The 8,248-nt window shown below is 47.7% G+C and overlaps 3 pseudogenes; all 3 read right to left on the bottom strand.

Annotated features, from left to right (window-relative positions):
* Nucleotides 1-1,686: 1,686 nt before the first annotated feature.
* Nucleotides 1,687-1,842, bottom strand: LOC124893544 (annotated as a pseudogene).
* Nucleotides 1,843-3,905: 2,063 nt separating this feature from the next.
* LOC124893545 lies at nt 3,906-6,750 on the bottom strand (annotated as a pseudogene).
* Nucleotides 6,751-6,979: 229 nt separating this feature from the next.
* LOC124893543 lies at nt 6,980-7,135 on the bottom strand (annotated as a pseudogene).
* Between the last annotated feature and the right edge of the window lie 1,113 nt (nt 7,136-8,248).

The raw sequence follows: 8,248 nt of genomic DNA, 5'->3' as shown, positions 1-8,248 counted from the left end.
TCCCAGTCCAGGAATTTTAACCCGATTTACTTTTGGAGTACGCGCGAAACGCGCTATCTGTTGGGGTTTCCCAGACCCTTAGGATCGACTCACCCATGTGCAAGTGCCGTTCACATGGAGCCTTTCCCCTCTTCGGCCTTCAAAGTTCTCATTTGAAACTACCCCCAATATCTTCATTGATGGCCACTCTGCCCAAGCTCGCGCCCAAGGTTTTGCAGCGACCGCCTCACACTCCTAGTTATCGAGGCCTGGAACTTTCCCCGACTGTCGGGTATAGGTCACGCGCTTAAGAGCCATCCATTTTTGGGTCTAGTTTATTCGGCAGGTCAGTTGTTACACACTCCTTAGCAGATTTTGACTTCGATGACCACCGTCCTGCTGTCTTAATCGACCAACACCCTTTGTGGGATCTAGGTTAGCATGCAGCTTGGCACCATGACCCGGCTTTTGGTTCATCCTGCATCGCCAGTTTTACTTACTAAAAATAGCCTACTTGGAGCTCTTGATTCTATGGCACGGCTCGACAAAGAATCCACGGACCCTACATCCAAGTCAAACGAACGATTTCCATGTCAGTATCGTTGCGGGCCTCCACCAGAGTTTCCTCTGGCTTCACCCCGCTCAAGCATAGTTCACCATCTTTCGGGTCCCAATAGGTATGCTCACGCTCGAACCCTTCTTAAAAGATCAAGGTCGGTCGGCGGTGCACGCCTCGGGGGGATATCACCAATCAGATTCCTTATGCCTTACACGTTTACTCGCCCATTGACTCGCACACATGTCAGACTTTTTGGTCAGTTTTTCTAAATGGGTCGAATGGGGAGCCCACAGGCCAGCGTCTGTAGCGCACATTTATCGAAGCACGTCGGAGGTACGTGCTGCCTGCCACAATCGAGGAGACATCATTCCACGAGTGTATCGAGAGCCCGGGCTTTGGACGCCCCCCAATCCATGCTTTTCCACGCCCCGAGTCGATCGGCAGATCAGCTCGTCGCCATTCCACATCTGACCGGGATGCATCATCGGCCCCCATTCATTTCCCTCCCGATAATTTTAAGCACTCTTTGACTCTTTTTTCAAAGTCCTTTTTATCTTTCCCTCGTCGTACATGTTCGCTATTAATCTGTCGCCCGTATTTATCCTTGGACGGAATTCACCGCTTGATTTGGGCTGCATTCCTAAACAATCCAACTGGTAGATAGTGCCTCGTGGTGTGACAGGGTCCGGGCACAATGGGGCTCTCACCCTATCTGGCGCCCCCTTCCAGGGGACTTGGGCCCGGTCCGCCGCTGAGGATGCTTCTCCAAACTACAATTCGGATGAAGGAGCTGCCCGATTCTAAGGCTGGGCTATTCCCATTTCCCTCGTCGTTACTAAGGAAATCCTTGTAAGTTTTTTTTTCTCCTCTTATTGATATTCTTAAACTCAGCGGGTAATCCCTCCTGACCTGGGATCGCGATCGGAGTGACTAAGCGCAAAAGGGTCCTGGAGTCTGGACGCACGACGGGCTATAGCCACGACAACAAAGAGAGTTAAGATACAACCACCACTTCCCGCGATATCCGTCGACGTGGAATCGCATTTAGTCTAGACGCGAGCTCGAGGTGCACGAGAAGCAAGTATCCACCACACGTTAATAGTGAGACTCATGATTGAGGTGCGATCCGAGGGGGGCGACGCAATTAGTGACGCCCAGGAAGACGTGCCCTCGGCTTGATGGCTTCGGGCGCAACTTGTGTTCAAATACTCTAGGGTTCACGGGATTCTATAATTAACACCAAGTATTGTATTTTGCTACGTTCTTCATCGATGCGAGAGACGAGATATCTATTACCAAGAGTCATTTTTGTTTACAAAAGAAGCATAGGTCCCCCCGACGCACGTCGCGGACAAGATGGGCCATAGCACCCCGCTCGCGCGGACTCCCCAGTTGTTAAAAATATTTATAGGTCATTCTGCTGTACAGGTTTTGACAATGATCCTTCCGCAGGTTCACCTACGGAAACCTTGTTACGAATTCTCCTTCTTTAAATGATAAGTTTCAATGGACTTCTCGCGACGCCACGGGCAGCGAACCGCCCACGTCGCTGCGATCCGAACATTTCACCTGGATCATTCAATTGGCAGGAGCGACAGGCGGAGTGTACAAAGGGCAGGGACGTAGTCAACGCATGTTGATGACTCGCGCTTACAAGGAATTCCTCGTTGAAGACCACCAATTGGAATGATCTACCTAGGCCTATTGGCCAAGGCTATAAACTCGTCGAATACATCAGTGTAGCGCTCGTGTGGTCCAGAACATCTAAGGGCATCACAAACCTGTTCTTGCCTCAAACTTTCGCGGTCTAAAAGGTCATAGTCCCTCTAAGAAGCTGGCCGCGAAGGGATACCTCTGCATAGCTAGTCAGTAGGCTGAGGTCTCGTTCGTTAACGGAATTAACTAGAAAAATCACTCCACCAACTAAAAACGGCCATGCACCACCACCAATAGAATCAAGAAAGAGGTCTTCGTTTGTCAATCCTTACTACATTTATACCTGATAAGTTTCCCCGTGTTGAGTCAAATTAAGTCGTAGGCTCCACTCCTATTGATGCCCTTCTGACAATTCCTTTAAGTTTCATCCTTGCGACAATACTCCCCCCGGAACCCAAAAACATTGATTTCTCATAAGGTGCCGTCGGAATCCTAATAGTAATATCCGCCGATACCTGGTTGGCATCATTTATGAATGAGACTAGGATAGTATCTGATCGCCTTCGAGCCCCCAAATTTCATTCTTGATTAATGAAAACATCCTTAGAAAATGCTTTCACAGTTGTTCGTATTTCATAAATCCAATAATTTCACCTCTGACTTTAAAATACGAATGCCCCCGACTATCCCTGTTAATCATTACTCCGATCCCGAAGGCTAATGTAATAGGACCAAAATCCTATAATGTTATCCCATGCTAATGTATACAGAGCGTAGGCTTACTTTAAGCACTCTAATTTTTTCAAAGTAACAGTGCTGGAGGCATGACCCGGCCAGTTAAGGCCAGGAGCGCATCGCCGACAGAAAGGACAAGACGACCAATGCACACCATAGGTAGACCGGCCGGCCAATCCCAAAGTTCAACTTTGAGCTTTTTAACTGCAACAACTTAAATATAAGCTATTGGTGCTGGAATTACCACTTCTGTCGGCACCAGACTCTCCCTCCAATGGATCCTCGTTAAGGGATTTAGATTGTACTCATTCCAAATACCAGACTCATTGATCCTGGTATTGTTATTTATTGTCACTACCTCCCCTGTCAGGATTGGATAATTTGCGCGTCTGCTGCCTTCCTTAGATGTGGTAGCCATTTCTAAGGCTCTCTCTCCAAAATAAAACCCTAATTCTCAGTCACCCATCACCACCATGGTTGGCCACTATCCTACCATTAAAACTTGATAGGACAGAAATTTAAACGATGCATCGCCGGCACGATGGTTGTGCGATCCGTCGTGTTATCATGAATGACCTTTTATCTAGTAAATGCATCCCTTCTAGAAGTAGGGGTTTGTTACATGTATTAGCTCTAGAATTACTACAGTTATCCGAGTAGTAGATACCATCAAACAAACTATAACTGATTTAATGAGCCATTCGCAGTTTCACAGTCTGAATTTATTCATACTTACACATGCATGGCTTAATCTTTGAGACAAGCATATGACTACTGGAAGTATAAACCAGGTAGCATTCCTCATCAACGTAGGCTTCACATGAGCCTGTCCTGCCCATGAGAACGCAGACAGATTCAAGGTACGGGGCAGATAGAAGTCAATAAATACCCCCTGACCGCCGCTCATGGACCATGACTGCACGACGAAGCCAGGAAGACGTAGGATACGAGGGCGATCTTTATATTCACCCTGTGCACGAAATGCGAGGGGCGAAAAGCGATCGATAAAACTTGATAATCCAGCCCAGATTCTAACTTAGAGGTGTTCAGTCATAATCCAGCACACAGTAGCTTTGTGCCACTGGCTTTTCAACCAAGTGCGATGGCAAATTGTGTGAATCAATATTTCCTCTCTTACTAGGTTGAATTACTACTGCAAAACTATTTTAAGTAGGGTAAAACTAACCTATCTCATAATGTTCTAAGCCCAGCTCACGTACCCTATTGGTGGGTGGACAGTCCAAAACTTGGTGAATTCTACTTCTCAATGATAGGAAGAGCCGACATCGAAGGATGAAAATGCAATATAGCTATGAACGCTTGGCTGCAACAGGCCAGTTATCCCTGTGGTAACACTTTCCTGACACCTCTAGCTTCGAATTCTGAAGGTCTAAAGAATCGTTAGGCCACGCTTTAATGGTTCATATTCGTACTAGAAATCAGAATCAAAAGAGCTTTTACCCTTTTATTCCACACGATATTTCTATTCTCGTTGAGCTCATCTTAGGACACCTGCGTTATCTTTTAACAGATGTGCCGCTCTAGCCAAACTCCCCACCTGACAATGTCATCCGCTTGTATCGGCCTGCAGAACGAGCCTTGGGTCCAAAAAGAGGGGCAGTGCCCTGCTTCCAAATCACGAAATAAGTAAAATAATGTTAAAAGTAGTGGTATTTCACTTTCTCCTTTCGGCTCCCACTTATACTACACCTCTTAAGTCATTTCACAAAGTCGGGGTAGAGTCAAGCTCAAAAGGGTCTTTTTTCCTCGCTGATTCTGCCAAGCCCGTTCCCTTGGCTGTGGTTTCGCTGGATAGTAGACAGGGATAATGAGAATCTCATTAATCTATTCATGTGCGTCACTAATTAGATGACAAGGCATTTGGATACCTTAAGAGAGTCGGATTTCCCTTTTTTATACTAGTTCTGAGTTATCTGTTCGACGCGCGGGAAAGGCCCTTAAAGGAACCGTTTCCAGTCTGTCCCCCAACTGGCATACGAAGATCCACTCTCATTTTAGGAGAAGCTCGAGTAGTCCACTGATAGCTGATGAGTTCGGGACTGGGATCCTCGTGCCCCGCCCTCAGTACTATCCTTCTCTAGAAGTTAGGATCCATTTTGCCGACTTTCATTGCCTACATTATTCCATCGACCAGAGGTTGTTCCCCTTGGAGACCTGATGTGGTTATGAGTATGACCTGGTGTCGACGGCATTCAGTCCTTTGGGTTTTCAAGGGCCGCCAGAAGTGCACCGGACACCGCGCGATGTGCGGTGCTCTTCCAGCCGCTGCACCCTACCTCCGGCTGAGCAGATTCCAGGGTAGGCAGGCTGTTAAATAGAAAAGATAACTCTTCCTAAGGCTCCTAGCAATGTCTATAGACTTCCTAAAATTGTCGTCGACCTCCACATCTCGGTCCAAGAATTTTAACCCGATTCACTTTCAGAGTACGGGCAAAATGCGCTATCTGTCAGGGTTTCCCCGACCCTTAGGATCGACTAACCCATGTGCAAGTGTCGTTCACATGGAACCATTCCCCTCTTCGTCCTTCAAAGTTCTCATTTGAATATTTGTTACTTCCATCAATATCTGCACCAATGGCCTCCTACTCATCAAGCCCGGAACTTTCCCGGACGGCCGGGTGTAGGTCGTACGCTTAAGCGCCATCCATTTTCAGGGCTAGTTTATTCGGCAGGTGAGTTGTTACACACTTCTTAGTGGATTTTGACTTCAATGACCACCGTCCTTCTATCTTAATCGACCAACACCCTTTGTGGGATCTAGGTTTGCATGCAGTTTGGCAGAGTAACCCGGCTTTCAGTTTATCCTACATCGCCAGTTCTGCTTACCAAAAATGGCCCACTTGGAGCTCTTGATTCCAAAGCACAGCTCAACAAAGCAGCTGCGGGCCCTACACCCAAGTCAGAGGGATGATTTACATGTCAGTATCGCTGCGGGCCTCCAGCAGAGTTTCCTCTGGCTTCGCCCCGCTCAGGCATAGTTCACCATCTTTCGGGTCCCAACAGATATACTCACACTCGAACCTTTCTCAGAAGATAAAGGTCGGTCAGCGGTGCAACCCTTGGGGGGATACCACCAATCAGCTTCCTTATGCCTTACGGGTTAACTCGCTCGTGACTCGCACACATGTCAGACTCCTTCATCTGTTTTCAAGACGGGTTGAATAGGGAGCCTACAGGCAAGCGTCCATAGCTCACAGATACCGAAGCACGCCGAAGGTGCGCGCTACCTTCCACAATCGAGGATACGGCATTCCACGAGCATACCGAGAGCCCAGGCTTTGGACGCCCCCCAATCCACGCTGGTCCATGCCCCAAGTCGATCGGCGAAGCGGCTCGTCTCCATTCCACATCCGACCGGGGTGCATCGCCGGCCCCATCCACTTTCCTTCCAATAATTTCAATCACTCTTTGACTCTCTTTTCAAAGTCCTTTTCATCTTTCCCTTGTGGTACTTGTTTGCTATCGGTCAGTCGCCCGTATTTAGCCTTGGACAGAATTCACCACCTAATTTGGGTTGCATTCCCAAACAACCCAACTTGTAGACAGTGCCTCGTGGTGCAATAGGGTCCGGGCATAATGGGGATCTTACCCTCTCTGGTGCCCCCTTCCAGGGGACTTGGGTCTAGTCCGCCATTGAGGACGCTTCTCCAAACTACAATTCGGATGATGGATCCGCCCAATTCTAAGGCTGGGCTATTCCCGGTTCACTCGCCGTTACTAAGGGAATCCTTGTAAGTTTATTTTCCTCCACTTATTGATATGCTTAAACTCAGTAGATAATCCTGCCTGACCTGGGGTCGCGTTCGGAGTGCCTAAGCGCAAAAGGGTCCTGGAGTCCGAACGCGCGACGGGCTATTGCCGTGACAACAAAGAGAGTTGAGATACAACCACCACTTTCTGTGACGTCCATTGATGTGGACTCACATTTAGGCCAGCCACGACCTCGAGGTGCACGGGAGGCCAGTATCCGCCCCACAACAAGAGCAAGCCCCGTTATTGCGGCACGATACGAGGGGGCGACGCAATGCATGATGCCCAGGCAGACGTGCCCTCGACCTAATATCTTCGGGCACAACTTGTGTTCAAATACTCTACGGTTCATGGGATTCTACAATTCATACTAAGTATCGTATTTTGCTATGTTCTTCATCGATGCGAGAGTTGAGATATCTGTTGCCGAGAGTCATTTTTGTTTACAAAAGAAGCATATGTACCCCCAACGCACGTCACGGATGGGGCGCGAGGGGCAGGCTGTTGATTTAAGTATTCATTGGCGCTTTCTGTGCTGGGGAAGAGGGGGAGGCACTCGTGCGGAGTGTCGTAGCACCCCGCCCGGGCAGACTCCCCAGTTGCTAAAAACATTTGTGGGTCGTTATGTTGTATAGGTTTCAATAATGATCCTTCCACAGGTTCACCTACTAAAACCTTATTATGAATTCTCCTTCCTCTAAATGATAAGGTTCAATGGACTTCTCGCGACGTCTTGGGCAGTGAACCATCCACATCGCCGCAATCCGAACATTTCACCAGATCATTCAATCGATAGGAGTGATGGGCGGTGTGTACAAAAGGCAGGGACGTAGTCAACGCGAGCTAATGACTCACGCTTACTAGGAATTTCTCATTGAAAACCAACCATTTCAATGATCTATCACCATCATGATGAAATTTCAAAGATTACACAGGCCTATTGGCCAAGGCTATAAACTCATTGAATACATCAGTGTAGCATGCGTGCGGCCCAAAATATCTAAGGGCATCACAAACCTATTATTGGCTCAAACTTTCGCGGCCTAAAAGGTCGTAGTCCCTATAAGAAGCTGGACATGAAGGGATACCTCCGTATGGCTAGTTAGTAGGCTGAGGTCTCATTCGTTAACGGAATTAACCAGACAAATCACTCCACCAACTAAAACGACCATGCACCAAAACCCACAAAATCAAGAAAGAGCTCTCAGTCAGTCAATCGTTACAATGTCTGGACCTGGTAAGTTACCCCGTGTTGAGTCAAATTAAGCCGCAGGCTCCACTCCTGGTGGTGCCCTTCCATCAATTTCTTAAAGTTTCAGCCTTGTGATCATACTCCCCCCGGAACCCAAAACCTATGAATTCTTAAAAGGTGTCGTCGGAGTCCTAAAAGCAACATCCGTCGATCCCTTGTCGGCATCATTTATGATTGATACTAGGACGGTATCTGATCGCCTTTGAGCCCCCAACATTTGTTCTTTATTAATGAAAACATCCTTGGAAAATGCTTTTACAGTTGTTCGTATTTCATAAATCCAATAATTCACCTCT

This window comes from Capsicum annuum, unplaced genomic scaffold (genome assembly GCF_002878395.1).
Source record: "Capsicum annuum cultivar UCD-10X-F1 unplaced genomic scaffold, UCD10Xv1.1 ctg61413, whole genome shotgun sequence".
Lineage (NCBI taxonomy): Eukaryota > Viridiplantae > Streptophyta > Magnoliopsida > Solanales > Solanaceae > Capsicum > Capsicum annuum.
This window is presented reverse-complemented; position numbering and strand designations above follow the sequence as displayed.